The 19,306-nt window shown below is 43.9% G+C and overlaps 1 protein-coding gene across 3 annotated transcripts in view; it reads right to left on the reverse strand.

Annotated features, from left to right (window-relative positions):
- Positions 1 to 14,086, reverse strand: part of LOC106586172 (activin receptor type-1) — a 37,772-nt gene extending 23,686 nt beyond the window's left edge. The window contains exon 1 of one of the 3 annotated variants that reach the window (XM_014173112.3): positions 13,763 to 14,086. The gene's annotated coding sequence lies outside the window, so the exon portion shown is untranslated. Of the gene's footprint in view, positions 1 to 10,696; positions 12,239 to 13,762 lie in introns of those variants that run through there. The other 2 variants (XM_014173110.3, XM_014173111.3) reach the window with 2 other exon arrangements.
- Positions 14,087 to 19,306: the final 5,220 nt, after the last annotated feature.

A 19,306-nucleotide genomic window follows, 5' to 3' on the forward strand; every position in this document is an offset into this window, starting at 1 on the left:
CATAATGACAAACAGAAAACAGGTTGACATTTTTGCAAATGCATAAAAATAAAAAATACCTTATTCACATAAGTATTCAGACCCTTTGCTATGAGACTTGAAATTGAGCTCAGGTGCATCCTGTTTCCATTGATCATCCTTGAGATGTTTATACAACTTGGATTCCACCTGTGGTAAATTACAGTTGATTGGACATGATTTGGAAAGGCACACACTTGTCTATATAAAAGGTCCCACAGTTGACAGTACATGTCAGAGCAAAAACCAAGCCATGAGGTCGAAGGAATTGTCCATAGAGCTCCGAGACACGATTGTGTTGAGGCACAAAAACATTTCTGCAGCATTGAAGGTCCCCAAGAACAGAATGGATCATTCTTAAATGGAAGAAGTTTGAAACCACCAAGACGTGACGCTTGAGTGCCAAGCGTCACATCTGGAGAAAACCTGGCACCATCCCGACGGTGAAGCATGGTGGTGGCAGCATCATACTGTGCTGATTTTTTTCAGTGGCAGGCACTGGGATAATAGTCAGGATCGAGTCAAAGATGAAAGTAGCAAAGTACAGAGAGATCCTTGATGAAAACCTGCTCAGGACCTCAGACTGGGGCGAAGGTTCACCTTCCAACAGGACAACAACCCTAAGCACACAGCCAAGACAACACAGAAGTGGCTTCGGGACAAGTCTTTGAATGTCCTTGAATGGCTCAGCCAAAGCCCGGACTTGAACCCTATCGAACATCTCTGGAGACCTGAAAATAGCTGTGCCAAGCTTGTAGCGTCATAACCAATAAGACTCAAGGCTGTAATCACTGCCAATGTGCTTCAACAAAGTACTGCGTACTTTTTTTAACATTTGCTAAAAATTTCAACAACAAAAAACGTTTTGCTTTGTCATTATTGGGTATTGTGTGTAGATTGAGGGGGGGGGGGGGGGGGGACGACTATTTAATCCATTTTAGAATACGGCTGTAACATAATGTGGGAAAAGTCAAGGGGTCTGAATACTTTCCGAAAGCATCAAAGTAGTCTGTTTTGCATTGACAACCAAATATACTGCTCAAAAAATAAAGGGAACACTTAAACAACACATCCTAGATCTGAATGAAAGAAATAATCTTAAATACTTTTTTCTTTACATAGTTGAATGTGCTGACAACAAAAATCACACAAAAATTATCAATGGAAATCCAATTTATCAACCCATGGAGGTCTGGATTTGGATTCACACTCAAAATTAAAGTTGAAAACCACACTACAGGCTGATCCAACTTTGATGTAATGTCCTTAAAACAAGTCAAAATGAGGCTCAGTAGTGTGTGTGGCCTCCACGTGCCTGTATGACCTCCCTACAACGCCTGAGCATGCTCCTGAGGGATCTCCTCCCAGACCTGGACTAAAGCAGCCGCCAACTCCTGGACAGTCTGTGGTGCAACGTGGCGTTGGTGGATGGAGCGAGACATGATGTCCCAGATGTGCTCAATTGGATTCAGGTCTGGGGAACGGGCGGGCCAGTCCATAGCATCAATGCCTTCCTCTTGCAGGAACTGCTGACACACTCCAGCCACATGAGGTCTAGCATTGTCTTGCATTAGGAGGAACCCAGGGCCAACCGCACCAGCATATGGTCTCACAAGGGGTCTGAGGATCTCATCTCGGTACCTAATGGCAGTCAGGCTACCTCTGGCGAGCACATGGAGGGCTGTGCGGCCCCCCAAAGAAATGCCACCCCACACCATGACTGACCCACCGCCAAACCGGTCATGCTGGAGGATGTTGCAGGTAGCAGAACATTCTCCACGGCGTCTCCAGACTCTGTCACGTGCTCAATTGTGAACCTGCTTTCATCTGTGAAGAGCACAGGGCACCAGTGGCGAATTTTCCAATCTTGGTATTCTCTGGCAAATGCCAAACGTCCTGCACAGTGTTGGACTGTAAGCACAACCCCCACCTGGGGACATCGGGCCCTCATACCACCCTCATGGAGTCTGTTTCTGACCGTTTGAGCGGACACATGCACATTTGTGGCCTGCTGGAGGTCATTTTGCAGGGCTCTTGCAGTGCTCCTCCTGCTCCTCCTTGCACAAAGGCGGAGGTAGCGGTCCTGCTGCTGGGTTGTTGCCCTCCTACGGCCTCCTCCACGTCTCCTGATGTACTGGCCTGTCTCCTGGTAGCGCCTCCATGCTCTGGACACTACGCTGACAGACACAGCAAACCTTCTTGCCACAGCTCGCATTGATGTGCCATCCTGGATGAGCTGCACTACCTGAGCCACTTGTGTGGGTTGTAGACTCCGTCTCATGCTACCACTAGAGTGAAAGCACCGCCAGCATTCAAAAGTGACCAAAACATCAGCCAGGAAGCATAGGAACTGAGAAGTGGTCTGTGGTCCCCACCTGCAGAACCACTCCTTTATTGGGGGTGTCTTGCTAATTGCCTATAATTTCCACCTGTTGTCTATTCCATTTGCACAACAGCATGTGAAATTTATTGTCAATCAGTGTTGCTTCCTAAGTGGACAGTTTGATTTCACAGAAGTGTGATTAACTTGGAGTTACATTGTGTTGTTTAAGTGTTCCCTTTATTTTTTTGAGCAGTGTATAATCTCAGCAACAATAAACCAAACAATGTAGCCTTATTAATCCCCCCCCCCAAAAAAAAAGTATTTTGTTTAGAAGTAATAACTAGTGATTCCAGGCTATTTAGGTAAAAAACAAAAAATGCGAGCCATGTGCTTTTTTCACCTATGACAAAAACATGACATTTTTTGCTGATATGTGAGTGAATACATTCAAGCATCATATTAAAAACTGTGATAATGTTGTAGGTTACACCAGCAAGTGTAATATAGATCTAGTTATAATTCGGATTATTTCACATGGAGACGTGGGAAGCTAATCAACTTCAAAAATCACTTCAAGATTGCTGTCTTGATTTAGCTTGGCATGGAATAAGCAGCCCGTTTTGCATTGATAACCAAATATAATCCAAACAACATCGTAGCCTTATTAGAATCCTCTAACAAGGTATTTTGTTTTAGAAGGGATTACTATGTGATTCTATGCTATTTTGTAAAAACAGCTGTAGGTCGTGTTTCTTTTTTTCCCCCTCCTCCATGACTAAAAATGATATTCTACTTTTAGCTGATATGGAAACGAATACATTGAAGTAGCATATCAAATTGGGATAATGTTGTGTTACACTGACAAGTATACACATATTTGCCGGGGCATATTTTACGTAACTATACATCAGATTATTCACATGGAGACATGGGAAGCTAAAAAGGCTAGCTAGCTTGCTACATTTTTAGTCAGGCTAAAGCTAGCTACTGCTAGCAGCATATAGCAAGGGCAGATTACTTTTGCTTGCTTTCACCACAAATAAGAAGACAAAAAAAAAAAAGGCAGCCATCGCCCCCTTGTGAATGGGAATCTAGGCAGCACGGACCAGCGAGGGTATCATGTTGCCAAAAGGTGGGGGGGTCCCAAAATCCAGGTTGAAAGATTCTAGATTTCCTCCTTATTCAAAATTAATAATAAATAAAGCAACACAATAAAAAGAACAATGAGGTTATATACAGGGGCACTGGTACAGAGTCAGTGTGCAGGGGTACAGGTTATTTGTATATGTAGGTAGGGGTGAAGTGACTAAGCATAGATAATAAACAGCGAGTAGCAGCAGTGTACAAAAGGGATGGGGGGGTGTCTATGTAAATTGTCCGGTGGCGATTTTATGAATTGTTCAGCAGTCTTATGGCTTGGGGGTAGAAGCTGTTGAGGAGCCTCTTGCTCCTAGTCTTGGCGATCCGGTACCGCTTGCCGTGCAGTAGCAGAGAGAACAGTCTATAACTTGGGTGACTGGAGTCTGACAATTTTATGGGCCTTCCTCTGACACCACCTATTATACAGGTCATGGATGGCAGGAAGCTTGGCCCCCCCTTGATGTACTGGGCCGTTCGCACCACCCTCTGTAGCGCCTTACGGTCAGATGCCAAGCAGTTGCCATACAAGGCAGTGATGCAGCCGGTCAGGATGCTCTCAATGGTGCAGATGTAGAACCTTTTGATGATCTGGGGACACGTGCCAAATCTTTTCAGTCTCCTGAGGGGGGAAAAGGTTTTGTTGTGCCCTCTTCATGACTGTCTTGGTATGTTTGGACCATGATAGTTTGTTAGTGATGTGGACACCAAGGAACTTGAAACTCTCGACCCGCTCCACTACAGCCTAGTCGATGTTAATGGGGCCTGTTCGGCCCGCCTTTTCCTGTGGTCCACGATCAGCTCCTTAGTCTTGCTCACATTGAGGAAGAGGTTGTTGTCCTAGCACCACACTGCCAGTTCTCTGACCTCCTCCCTATAGGCTGTCTCATCATTGTCGGTGATCAGGCCTACCACTGTTGTGTCGTCAGCAAACTTAATGATGGTGTTGGAGTCGTGTTTGGCCACGCAGTCGTGGGTGAACAGGGAATACAGGAGGGGACTAAGTACAGACCCCTGATGGGCACCAGTGTTAAGGATCAGCGTGGCAGACGTGTTGTTGCCTACTCTTACCACCTGTGGCGGCACGTCAGGAAGTCCAGGATCCAGTTGCAGAGGGAGGTGTTTAGTCCCAGAGTCCTTAGCTTAGTGATGAGCTTCGTGGGCACTATGGTGTTCTTCTGATTTTGGGTAACTACCAGATTTTTGCAACAAACACCACGGGTGCAGAAGCAGATAGGGGTGGCATAAAATGACACAGATTCCCCCCCCCCCCCCAACACCCTGATACAGGATGTGTCCCTCTAGGCACTTAATATGTCACCTCAATTATCTGCCCAATGCATCTCAGCCACTTCCACTTAATCTGCCAGTAGCCTTTAACTAAAAATGGGGTGTTTCATTTGGTATCTTGTACAAACAAAATGTCACTGTCTGCAGTCTGCCTCCACACAAAGACAAGAACGCAACCCAATTTGAGAGAGGATAGCCTAGCTTTTGAACCGTATCAAAGACAAAACCCTACCGCCATGTTGAGAGGCCAGCTTGCACCAATGCCGGTGATGAATAAAAAGTTGAGTTCGGCAAGGCAGAGTCAGACAGATCTGATGCAGTAGTTTTGCTGAGGGATTAAGATGTGCTCCTCCTGATATTAGACCTCAAAGTTGGAGACAAACAAGGCCAGCAACATCTGCAGAACACATTGAGCAAAACAGAAAGAGCAGTACATTTTTGGAGTTGTGTGCCTGTGCTCCCTCTGTCCCTGCATATTGAAATATCTGGCAGTCTCTTAGCTGCAATGAGTTAACAGAGCCGAGATCCTGACAGGGGTGTGCTGCTTCGCAAACCCCCTGCAATCCCCCACCCCTCAGTCTCAGGGAGGTTAGGCCAGGCAGTTCTTGTTGGCTGCCATTTTCTGTATCTTGGGCTAGAATCTAGTATCACTGTAATAGTCGACCAAGGGAAGGATAAAAAAAACACAAGAGGGGAGATCAAATACAGAGCGCCCTATAAAGTACATAAGCAGGAGATTGGAAGGGGTGGGTGTTGGCAGTGGAAAGGCTTTGCTGAGATGTTGTCTTTGAGGACCAAGTGGGACCAAACAAAAATGTGGCCAAGTTGTGGTCGAGGCAGCTCAAAAAAATGATCAAGTTCCACGCAGTCTTCCTTCTCTCGCAAACGATTCAAAGTCCCTGCTCCTTTTCAAAACCCTACATTTGCATCAAGATGAACATTTCAGTGTTGACTGTTGAGTCTCATGCATACACCAGATATTAGGATTCCTCCTCTTTTACCCAACCATCATGATTCCATCATGTTTGTTTGGTCGGTTGCGATATGCTCAGGTAACGATTGGTGCGATGCATTGTATAACAGTATATTGAGAGAGAGTGAGAGAGAGTGAGAGAGAGTGAGAGTGAGAGAGAGTGAGAGAGTGAGAGAGAGTGAGAGAGTGAGAGAGTGAGAGAGTGAGAGAGTGTGTGTTGCTTGGGCCTGGGAGCCCTGCAGGAGCTGCTGAGTCATCAGGCTGCCGAGCTGGGAGACAGGAGGTGGAATCTGTGTCTGAGCTGGCGCTGGCATAGTTACCATGGCACAAATAGCCCCAGTGCCAGGGGAGCCACAGGGAGAGCTGGGCAGAGCAAGGCACAGCTGACCCAGTCTTGGCCTGCTCCGGGGCCCATGCCTCCCCTCACATGTCCCCATCCCACTCAGAGAGGAGCGCGACACCAGGAACACGCAGATGGCCTGCTCCGAGGTAGATATGGGTGTGACACAGACAGCGCTGGGGGGCAAACTAGCCCTCTGCGAGCTCACCTTGCATTTACACAGCAGACTAACACAGCATATCGAATCAAACACTCCACCAATCTCTGCTCACAGCCAAACAGCCAAGTGAATCAGAGCGAACAAAGTAAAGCAGACATAGATTTGTAGTGTTTATTCGGTTGTTTACAAGACCTGTCTGGAAACTCCAGAGAGAGAACTGAGAATAGTCTGAGTTAAAGATAGGTGCAGCGTACAATAAATAGAAATAGTACTATAGGTTATATGAGGAACAGGAGTATCTCATAACTGCACAACAGATTGCAGCCCATGACTGGTTGTGACATGCCATATACAAGCAAAACGTGCCAATTTCAACCAACAAATTAGATGTTAATGTTTTTTTATTACGATGTACTAGGAGCAGGGGAAGAAAATGGACTTGCTTTCAATTGAACAGCGGTGAAATGCTCCAGTTAAGTTTAAGTGTAGTGCTTAAAAATCAAGAGCAAGGACAGCTTCTGTCTTAGCCAGGCACTGCAGTTTAACTCATCCAATGATTAATCATTGGTTTTGTGTGTTTTTGTTTGGCTTGCATATTCATGCAGCATTTGCACTTCCATTTAGAGACATTACACTTCAAGAATGTGTCATCCTACAACAACAAAAATGCAAACAAAAGAAAATGAACAATCCACAGAGAGAGAGAGACAGACAGAGACAGAGAGCTCTGTAAAAGCTAAGCAGTCGAAAGAATTCCAGGGCCGCAAACAACTCTGCTATGTTAATTAATTACGGCACGCAAGACAGCTAACAACTGGGGGTTGCCATAATCACACTAAATCTGTTCATTGGAAGAAAACATTCATTAAGCTATGGAAATCCTCCTCCACCCTTGCTAGGGGCCTCATCAAATGGGAGATTAAAGAGAAAGTGAAAAGCCCACAGGCAGCCCTCTGTGGCCCCCAGGACCCTACAGTGGCCCATTCTGACCCTGCCATAGCCCTGCCTGGGCTCGCTCTCCAGGGCTTCACTCAGCAGCCGACTCCCTCACAACGTAAGGAATGTAATCAAATGCAAATGGGCCTTTTCTTGTAAACTCACAGTACTGACACTCCTTTCCTGGTAAGAGGTGAGCGCAGCAGGTTTGGTTCAGTGCAGGAAAGGGTCATTTCTGATATAATACACATGCCCCTGTGTGCATCACTCGTAATCTGAGACAAAAGATGTCTTCTCTTTCAGCAGTACTTTTTTTTTTTATACCATCACTCTGTCTTCGACAACGACCAGAGAGACCCTCCTGAAAATTGTCAGACTTGAACGGCCATTTTGTTTCTCCTTAGTCTCAGATGATCCATTCCTCACCGAGTAGAATGAAAGATGTTGGCAGGGACTAATGACATGGTCAAAACAACCTTGTTTACGTTGAAATGACATTGGATTGAGGAGATGGCTACAGGTTTGATCCCATTGAATACAGCAAAGGATCTGAACAAAACACAACCCGGTCGCCTCCGCCTCAACCTCTGACACTTTGTACAGGTGAGATTTGAAAGCAAGAAATGGAACATGTACGATTCACAATCACAGAAGCTCTAAAAATGTACTAAAACCCCAAGCATCAAGTGAATTCCTGAAGAAGAAAAAAAAAGGGTGCTTTGTGCTACAGAGATGAATCACGGGCAATTATTGAAGCACCACGGTGAAGACATTCAAGACGAGAAGTCAGCATATTGATGGACAGAGTATACTGCAACCGGCAGACAGTCACCATGGCACTGCAAAGTTCTCTGTAGGGACCACCATCACAACACTCGACACGGCCAATTCAAACACTGCCTTTATGACCTTTAGCAATGTTTGCAGAAAGTGGAATGCGCAAACACTCTCCCTCTGAATGACCCACCGATAAAGTTCAGTGTGCTAGAGTGACACAGCTCTCCAAGAGCACCTTGATTTGTATCACACAGACCCTCGTTCCACCTCTTCTCCACCGTCAGACCTGATTGGTCACGTCAGACTCCCGGACAAAACATCCAAAGATACTGTAGTTTTGCCTTCGAAGCCCGCAATGTACGGTAGCAATGAGAAGAAGAATCATGGGCGACCTCGCCAAGCACAGAATTTCAATACGTTTCGATTGATTTGATGTCCTGTGGCAGAAAGTGAGCTTTGCCATTGAGGGTGAGCTTAACAAGATCAGTCCAATAGCCACACACATCACCCCCCCCCCCCCCCCCCCCACTCTAGTCCTGCGCGTCTACCTGTCAGATTGAGTCTTCCCCACACTGACTGAGTCCCACACAGCACTACTGCAGCTGGACCATCAGTCACACCCTCCTGTCGATGGAAGCTTTATGACCCGGGTTTGTTTTATATTCCCGAGTGAGAATTCTTCGTAGGAGTGGGACCAACACCCATTCAATTGTTCGTTCAATTACAGAGGATAGGTGACAAGACGTTATAGTTTATCTGCTGGATCTCTGCTCTCATTGATCTTGAAGCATAGGAGCACACAAAAGTTTCACTGTTCAGTAGCATTTTTTTTTTGTGACTGGTTATGTTGTTGAATGATTCGGGAACATAATGTCATTGAGAACAGAGGTAATAGGCGACAGATTTTGGGCTATTTCTAAATGTGTAGAAACCTCCTGTTCTGCCTCAATCCTCAGGTGTTAGCTAGCTTCCGTACAAAGCCATGGAGAGAGATTGAATAACAGCATCACAAAATTGGAAAGGAAGTCCATGAACTGCAGCACACCACAGACGCACATATGTTTGATATTAGCGAGAGTTTAACTAAATGTTAGTCTTAAAGGGATACTTCGGGATTTTTGCAGTGAGGTCCTTTATCTACTTCCCCAGTGTCAAAAGAACTCATGGATGCCATTTTTAATGTCTGTGTCCAGTTTGAAAGTAAGTTCGAGGTGGTTTCCCGAGCCAATGCTAACTAGCGTTAGCGCAATGACTAAGTCTACGGGTATCTTCTAGCAGATAAATAAATCCTAGCAGATAAATACTCAAACTATTTAGAATTTACAAATCTTGCCAAAAATGCCATCTTTGTATCTCTTCAACCATCAGCTTATTACATCACACAAAACCATACACGCCCCACATCTCTAACACTGCTCATTTTAACTTTCCAAACAGACTTGAGTTAAATAAGGGAATCCTTAAAATGTCTAAATGAGGGAATAATTCAATGAACTAAATGAATGTACAATCACACAAATCAAGGGATCGATCAAAACAGAGGTCACTGCTAAATTAGGGAATTGATCACTGTTTAATTCTATTAGTAAACTAAATCCACTTCAAAGCCCAGGAATGGGGAGAGGCAGAGAAACCAAACAGAGCCATAACTTTCCCCCTAACAGCTGAGCGATAAGAGCTCTGAAGCGAGTGAAGCGCTCATAAAATGTGTATTGCAGATGGTCTCCAGTGCAGTCTCAGGGTAGTGGGAGAGAGAGGGGCCAGGAACACTGCGTATCTGTCTGCTTCAGTCTGCGTAGACAGCAGACTCCAGTCTCCTCTCTATTTGCCTTTCACTCACATTTGCAGAGAGAATAGAACTAGAAATCAATAACCCACTGGAGAGCCACCAAAGGAGATCCTGGAAGCACACACACACACACACACACACACACACACACACACGTAGGACCAAAGTCTGTCTGGGGCACAGCCGCTGTCTGACTTCCTGTCTAGCATCAAGCCGACGCTGCAGAGCCAGCTAGGCCCCAGACGACTAGGCTGCACTCATCCTGATATGTTTTGGCTGCACTAGGCTTACGATTATTAAAGGCTCAAGGATTTTGACTAAAAATAACACGTCTTAAAAAGCAGTGGGAAATGGGGGGGGGGGGACAAGCAATGCCACACACATGCTGTGTTCCTCCGCAGCAGCCCCGTCGCATCCACAACTGCCAGGTCCAACACTAATCCAAACAGAAAACTAAAAGTACAACTTACTCGCATGTCAGTGTGCGCCACATAAGGTCAAGAGTGCCAACCTCACAGCTGATGGGTCCTTAAAACCTCATCAGTCTCAGGAAATCCCACAGTGAAAAAGCTCAAATTCACTACTTTCATTCATTCATCTGGCTTTCTCTGCCCTCATATTTAGCCTCACAATTAACTGCTTTACCATTTGCTTTTCAGGACAACCAGGGCTACGAGGAAAACAAAACTATTTTAAATAAAACAGTTGAACTCATGAGTTTTATTGACAAACGTCAAAAAACAAAAATAAGGTCCACCAAGCAAAAACCTGATTAACAAAAATGAATTTAGAAGAATGTTGTAAGTAGAGAAATTGTTTGCTCAGTGGGAAATGAATATCCAAGTGGTCACTGACAACTGTGTGGAGTTTGACAGCAACAATGTGAGCTCATTACAGTAGTATAGGCACATTTTGCTGGGATTTCATATGATCTTCTATGTAGAACTTCTTACCACTCTCTTGTAGCTTGTACGAGTCGTAGAGCAAAACACAGCTCTAGCTCTGCCCCCGTTAACTAACGGTTGGTATTAGCGGACGCAGAAGAAATAGACGAATCCAATGCAACAACCCAGCAGTCTGTAGCTCAAACACACAATGTTTAAAAATGGGTTAGAAATCCAAAACGCGCCGGCGTCAGCGGGACTGAAGGAGATCGCTCGTCTGTCGTTGGAAATCTCCGCCAAGTCCCGCCTCCGTCTCTCTTCCTCCGTCCCTCCGCTCTCTCACACAACCTCTTCTCTGTCACTCCCAGGCTGCTTTGAGACGGAGGCACTTAAACCACCACGCCTGAGCCAGCCCCAGATTCCTGCTCAGACTTGAAGCCCTGCATCTCTGTGCATGGCACAGTCTGCTGTTAATGACAGCGTGTGTAACCTGATCCTCCAGCAGGCCAGCCAGGGCTCCCTCGCTCTGTCTCCGAGCAAGGCAAGCTCTTCCCTTCTCCCCTCTGCTATTGTCTCAGCCCATACTGCCAGCTGTTTCTGACAGCCAAATTACCGTGCACAGGGAAATGATTGCTGTCGGAGGACAATTTTTTTTTCCATCACGCTCTTTCTCTCTCTCGCCTCTGCTTTCTGAAATGCTCAGGCCTCAGTGGGAAAATTATACACTTTGTGGTGCTCTGAAAGAACAGCTGCAGAACGGATCTGCTGAGGAAAGGCCTGCATATCTGCTCCAATGGAAGTGGATACCATGTAATGTGGGAATAATTACTTTGATAATGTCTATGGGAGAGAATTAGAAACCGTCTGTTCAAAACAATTGACATTACAGTATGATGAATCAGAAACGATGTTGAACCCACTAACCCAACATGAACACCTGGCGTTGAAATTGACTTGAACAAAAACATCAGAATAGAGCATTTCTGGTTGCTGTACGCCATTATAAGACCCCAGTTGGTAAAGGCTGCATGAATCAAACAGCCTCGAGATTCGCAGATAATACTCCATAAGTAAAATAAAGTTTTGAAAAAAACTTTAAGGAGCGACAATAAAGGGCAAAATGGTAATATCTACAATCACATACGCAAGATACCATTGCTTTGAGCGCTACTTGAAATTAACTTGACATCTTTACGGAAGAAAGGAGCGCTAAAGCTCTGAGGAGTCTACAATAGATTTCCACAACATGCACTAGTGTCATTGGCCCCAAGCACAATGATTACATTGTCAGGAGGGGACACTGGAGAAAGAGAGCTTATCGGGACGTTATGGGTGAGCAGGCACGAACAAGTCAGACGGACCTTTCACCTCAGCTGAATAGAGTGCGAGCCCTGTCTCCGTCCAGACTGACTGACGTCGCGCTATCTCACCGCCCTCAGCAGACTCCAGTTAACCAACCACTCACAAAGCTCCATTAGTAGGTACAAACTATTATTAACAACGTTCCTCAAAGAAATCAGTTATAGGCACCATTTCTAGCATCGTTTCAGACAGGTCAGAGCTACAGATTCACTTCAATATTGATTCCAACCAAAGAAATGACCAGTGATCAACACTCATTTGTGTATTCCAATCTGTCTAGAAGTCGATTCCATGACCAAATTCACCTGCCAATACACACATCGTGCACATGTGTGACAACGTCAACAGTAGGGCAGTCAACCATCAGCTTCAAAAAGAGACTATTTTCAAGGTTCTGGGCGAGCTGCGAGGCATACCTGCCTCGACTCATTACGACGATCTCACATAGTGGTCGCAACTGTCACCTGATTACTCAGATAGCAGAGAATTCACACATCCTCTTGACTCATTTGAGCATGGAGGCTAACCTTTGAGACTTTATGACACACTGGAGAGACACTGATGCCCATGGGATGCAAGGAGATTGTTTCAGAAGGGAGTAAGGGCCAACTGATAATATTAAAATTCACAGCCAATAACTGACTGACTGTGTGTGTGTAACTTGTGAGAAGTTCACTGAAAAGAGCAGGACCTCTAAATTATGATACCAATGACCTGTAAGTGTTGTATGATGATTAAACAAAAAAATCCTTATCTTTCAAATTAAATATGCACCACATTCAGATGCATCAGTCTGCTTACTTTGCCACGGAAATGCCTTTCAAATCTTTGCCACGTGATAATTTGATCACATTTTTTTTTCTGCGCCTCATTTCCGTGATAGGGTTTGTCTTAAGACGTACTTGTGCAAAACGTAATGAACAAATATTGAATAAGTGCATGCTATATAAAGTGTTCATGTTATGGTAATGTAGCCCAAGTGAGGCCAAAAGTAATTAGTTAGTGTGCTGTCTGTGCACACAAAGTGAACTGTGAACTATCAGGTAGTATTCAATGTGTGCCACAATGTCGTTAAATATTTATAGTTCTTCCCCCTCTCTGGCTACAGGACCATTGTGGTGCTTATTGCCCAGCGTGGGCTTGATGGAGGCACACGATCAAGGAGTGATGCTCCCAACAAAGTCTACATGACAAAAGGAACACTAACAAAATGAAAGAAAATTTCATAAAATTGAGCCTACGAGTGACTGTAACCCCTGAGCATCAAAAAAATCGCCGCCAAACAAATACCCAAATCTAGCCTATATCTTGACATACTTGAGTTAAGGGGAGTTTGCGTTGGTTATTGTGGTAACGTTGATCCTGTCTAGGCTTCTGTAAATAATAAAAATGTTTTCCTCCACAACTGTCTTTATGTATTGTTTCTTGTTTCTCCAGATTGGAAAAAAAGTGACCTAAATAATAGTATATATATATATATATATATATATATATATATATATATATATATATATATATATATATGGCTAATATTTCAACGAGATAAATTAACCTTATCTGGTTGACCTAAAGCGTCGAGAGACTGAATGTGCCACTCACTGCCTTATTAAGCGAGAAAACGACTGTGATAGTGTGCTACATACAAGGCTACATTTGTACTATTTAGGGTCCCCGCAAGTCCAAAGTATAGGCTACGCATAGGACTCTAGCCTACAGGTAGCCGCACATTACTAATAAAATATATAATTCTAAAAACAAACCAAAACAACTTACCTTGCATGTAAAACTTACGAAGTGACTTACTGCACTCGTCAGGCTATTCTGTTATATCCCGAAAATTCACCGACAATAGCCTATTTGTTTTGTTTCTTAAATGCAAGACTCCGGTTTCAGCCGACATTGCCCTACTTCGGCTTCGATACTATGTTACAATACAACGAATGTTCATAATCCAAAGTGATGAACAATTGCAGTCAGTAACTTCGCCAGCGTTCCATAAGCTTTGGTGTTCTTCACTCGATATACGAACGGTAAGAACCAACCCCTAGGCGGATATTTCATGTAGCAGAGCTAGGCTACGGCAAATCCTAGGAGGAAGTAGCCTGCAACTCACTGTAATAAAAGGACGATTACCACATCATTTCCTCTGCGCATATTCCCACACCAGCCACCTGGGGAGGCGGTCATCTATGATATTTGAATTTGAAATGTATACATTTTCAGTCATCTGATTTGAAAAACATGCATGTTAGGAAAATATTATAGTCTATGTAATAGTGTTCAACAAATTCTAATCCTTGAGACCTACAGTCAAGAGCAAAAAATCCCTGAATAGCCATACGCTATGTTATAAAATACAAGGAGCCGTAATATAAAACCAAACTTAGTCTTTTCAAATCGAGTTAGATCAGTGTGGAAGCTCATTCCTGCAAGCAAAAATAAATACATCTGATTACCACTTATGAGATAGTAAGCAGGGTTGGGTAGGTTGCAATCTATATTAGTTATCAGTTATCCTTCCAAAATTGTAATCAGTAACATACGTTTTTTTAATGCCCAAAACTCAGTAACGTAATCTGATAACTTTCAGTTACTTTTAGATTACTTTCCATTTAAGAGGCATTAGAAGAAGGCAAAATGAATATTACCAATTGAACGACATCTATTACAGGATAAACCAATATTAGAGTTTACATAGCTCGCCTGTAATGGATGTTGCATTTTACTTTATGGGTTGGTTATGTAGGCTTCTTATAACCCATTGCTTTATACTACAGATAATAATACGATTAGGCTATATCGTTACGTTAAAAACCAAGGTCTGTCAGATTTCTAGTCATTCCAATTAAAGCAATACCCTTTGATCTTCAAGAATATGACTTGGAAATATAGATTTGCCGAATTGTTTTACCTGAGCATAATAATTTTTTGGAACTCATGTAACCGATGTGAAATGGCTAGTTAGTTAGCGGTGGTGCGCGCTAATAGGGTTTCAATCGGTGATGTCACTCGCTCTGAGACTTGAAGTAGGGTTTCCCCTTGCGTTGCAAGGGCCGCAGCTTTTGTGGCGCGATGGGTAACGATGCTTCGTGGGTGTCAGTTGTTGATGTGTGCAAGGGTCCCTTGTTCGAGCCCAGGTTGGGGCGAAGAGAGGGACTGAACCTACACAGTTACATTGGTGCCGTGACCCGGATCATTGGTTGCTGTGGAAAAGGAGGAGGTCACTCGCTCTGAGACTTGAAGTAGGGTTTCCCCTTGCGTTGCAAGGGCCGCGGCTTTTGTGGCGCGATGGGTAACGATGCTTCGTGGGTGTCAGTTGTTGATGTGTCCAAGGGTCCCTGGGTTGGGGCGAAGAGAGGGACGGAACCTACACTGTTACACTCAGTCAGGGTCTCAATTTACTGTTGTGAGTTAGAATAGTAAGATACTCAAGGTGCAATTTAGAAATGTTGTTGTGTGTCAACAGTTTTTCTCTTGTTATGTCAGTCACTGACAGTCACTCAATTAGCCATGTCAGCTAACAATTGTTATATTGTTAAGTTAGTCTAGCCAGCTATCTAAACTTGTATTAATAACGGCCGAATACCAACCCGGGCATGCAGGGCACGTGCCCAGGTGCCCTTACCTCCAGGGAGCCCCCATTGATGTTGTTAGTCACTCTCACTCAGAATCATTAACTTGTCATAAATCATGGAAAAATGTGTAGAAAGGCAGGTAATTCGCTTTCTCTCAGCTGTCAAGAGGGGGCCGACTAAAGTGTATTTTCCACGAGGCAGGGGGCACCCCATCAAAATCTAATTTAGGGACTGTCATGCCAAATAGTGTCCCCTTACCAAAAAGTGTCGTAGCAGTGCAAATGTACTTAGACTTGGGTATTTCAACAACTCGTCTATTCCAACTTGTTAGGCAATCACACCTACCTACAGGGGAAGGATGGCCAGCCACACAGGATGGTGATTTTGACTAAGGAGGAGAAAGAGGCCGTGCTGGCCGAGATGCATGCTGGCCATTTCGGAGTGAAGCCCATGATTGCCAAAATCAACCTACGCTTCTTCTCACGGGGAATTGTCAAGGAGTTGGTCAGCCGGGCAAGTGAAATAAGCTTTTGTTTATCAATCTCATTCTGTCACATCTGAAATTATTATGATTTCAATGAATGTCATTTCAGAGACCTGCTAGAAGTTTGAGAGGGTGAAGACTGTGGCCTCGGAGTTGAAGCCCATCAAAGTTGTTTCACCATGGCACATGATCGGTAAGTGTCCCAATTCAAATTTTGCCCTGATAAGTTGTTTTGTAATGGTTGCTTTATTTGACCACAGCCGAGTTCAATATTACAGAGTGTGTGTGTGTCAGTATCCTTACAAATATGAAAATCTGTATACTGGATGACACCGATACATGTAAGAATAAAGTAATTTTCTCTCTAACACTTTAAATGTTAGGGGTGGACCTCATCCGACCCTTCACACAATCAAGGAATGTCAACAGCTGGTGTCTGACGGCGACCGATCACTTTACCAAGTGGGTGGTACCCATTCAGTAAAAGAAGAGAACGTGTTTAACCTTAAATTCCCTTCTGCGACCCTTCAAAAAGGGTGCTTGGAACCAAAAATGTATTTTTGATTTGTATGATACCCATCAAGGCCGAGACTGGCAAGGCCACCTCCAAGGCGATGATGGACATCTTCAACACCCACGGTTCTCCTGAGGTCATCTTGAGTGACCAAGGTCATGAGCGCTTGAACATGGTACAGATGTTATAGGTTGTATTCTATCATCAATGGTTTGTTTTATTTATTTTTTACATTTTTTAAATCTTTTTTCCATGGTACATAATCAGACATATTTCAATATCTTACAGTCTCAATAGATATCGCTTTCCTAGCCCCCTCCTCCAGGTTTGGTGAATGGACCAACCAGATCCTCAGGACTGCCATGGGCAAGTCCCTTGACGGGTACCAGGAACGGTGGGAGAACAACCTGAAGGTAATTCTCTTTGCACACAACAGCAGCCTCCAGGCCTCCACCGAGTACGGAAGGGAGCCGCAGCTGTTGACTAAGGTAAACAATGCAATTGTAGATATAATTATTACATATACTGTAGTCTTTCAAATTTGTGATTGACTTAGTGTTGTTGTTTGTCTATTGCTATTTTTGTATAACGTACTTTCAGATCACTGAAACCCCACCTGATGTGATGGAAGTTGTCGAACCAGGATGTGGAGGTTTTTGACAAGGTAAAAATGATTGTCCGCTGTTAATTCATTTTCTGGCCCTCCGAGAGATATGTAAGAAATGTATTTGTAAAATGAACCATAATTGCATTTATTCATGTTATCGATCAAGGTGAAACTGAATATCGACAGGGCACAGGAGAAACAGAAGGAGAGCTACCGGAGCAGAATCAAGAAGGGGACCAGGTGCTATGACATCCAGGCAAAAATGTAAGAAGGACAAAAGGAAGGCGAGACCTGGGAAACCTCGTTGCTCTTTTGCTCCTAGCTGGGGGTCACCATTTGTTAAAGTGAATATAAAACATCTCAGATAATAACTATTTGCATTTGCACACAAAATAACCTGAAGCTAGTTTTAGATTCCCCAACACTGATATTTTTTCTCTTCCTAGGGTTACCTCGGTGGAAGCCAACAATCTTCTACAGTTGGAGCAGTTGGACGGTTGACCACTGAAAGCCCTGACGCCCTACACTTCAGTGAAGCCCAATAGACAAAGTATGTTAAGCATTGGTTGACATTTGAGAAAGCAAGAAATGGCAGTTATGCTGAGCTTATAAAAATGTACCTCTTCAATTTACCTCCAAATGACTTTGGGGTCATCGACTGTCCCAGCCACACCAGATCCAGTGCGTACGGATCAGTCTGATTGTCTGTGCTCTGAGTCGGAGGGGGGACCAGCTTGAGGTAGGCTATACCTTCCAAAATTGTTTTAAAGTACATATCTCCCAGTTATAACACTGCACTAATCCATCACATTTTCTCACAGAAAAGTGTAACCTGTGTGTTTTGCTTGTTTACGTCTGTCTCCTACCCTGTTCCCTATAACTCTGCTCCTGTTCTCCAGGACCCAGGTGTTCTGCCCAACACCCAGATGTGGATCTACCTGATGTCCTCCATTACCAACCATCCTCCAACTTTCATTACATAAGTAACAGCTACTGTTGTTGTCATTATCTGATTAAAAGTTTTCTTGCTCTATCATACTGGGCACATAATATGTGAGATACACAGATTACCTAAAAACAGTAGCACTGCAAACACTCAGAACAAAGAGTGCAGCAGTGCCTGGACTTTGCGGTCTCACTTTTCAAGTCCCCCTTCCGAGATTGGCTGCCTGTTGAGAACAAGTGACAGACAGAACCGTCGACCCACACAGCAACCACCTCCTCTATATTCTACACAACAGAATTCAGTATTTTAGTCTATGATTGCCATGTGTGCAAAAAAATCTGTGAAAATGTATTAATGACACAACTGTACTGAAAAAATATCAACGTTTATGAATTAAAATCTTAAATATTGCCAGGTTGGTTTTCACAGCTGTTTCACAAGGTGTTGATTATTGTAAGTTGTAAGGTATCCTTTGATGGTATTTATTTGTTCCACATTATTCATTATTGTATCCTAGGACTTACATACATATATAGTGATACATATACAGTGCCTTCAGAAAGTATTCAGACCCCTTGACTTTTTCCACATTCTATTAGGTTTCAGCCTAATTCTAAAATGTATTAAACCGTTTTTTCCCCTCGTCAATCTACACACAATACGCCATAATAACAAAGAAAAACTGGTTTTCAGAAATGTCTGCTAATTTATAAAAAAAAACCGGAAATATCACATTTACATAAGTTTTCAGACCCTTTACTCAGTACTTTGTTGAAGCACCTTTGGCAGTCATTACAGCCTCGAGTCTTCTTGGGTATGACGCTACAAGCTTGACACACCTGTATTTGGGAGTTTCTCCCATTCTTCTCTGAAGATCCTCTCAAGATCTGTCAGGTTGGATGGGGAGCGTTGCTGCACAGCTATTTTCAGGTATCTCCAGAGATATTTGATCGGGTTCAAGTCCGGGTTCTGGCTGGGCCACTCAAGGACTTTCAGAGACTTGTCCCGAAGCCACTCCTGCGTTGTCTTGGCTGTGTGCTTAGGTTCATTGTCCTGTTGGAAGGTGAACCTTCGCCCCGGTCTGAGGACCTGAGTGCTCTGGAGCAGGTTTTCATCAAGGATCTCTCTGTACATTGCTCCATTCATCATTTTTTGGTACCCTTCCCCAGATCTGCGCCTTGACACAATCCT

This window comes from Salmo salar, chromosome 25 (assembly GCF_965601325.2).
Source record: "Salmo salar chromosome 25, fSalSal1, whole genome shotgun sequence".
In the NCBI taxonomy this organism is placed as follows: Eukaryota; Metazoa; Chordata; class Actinopteri; order Salmoniformes; family Salmonidae; genus Salmo; species Salmo salar.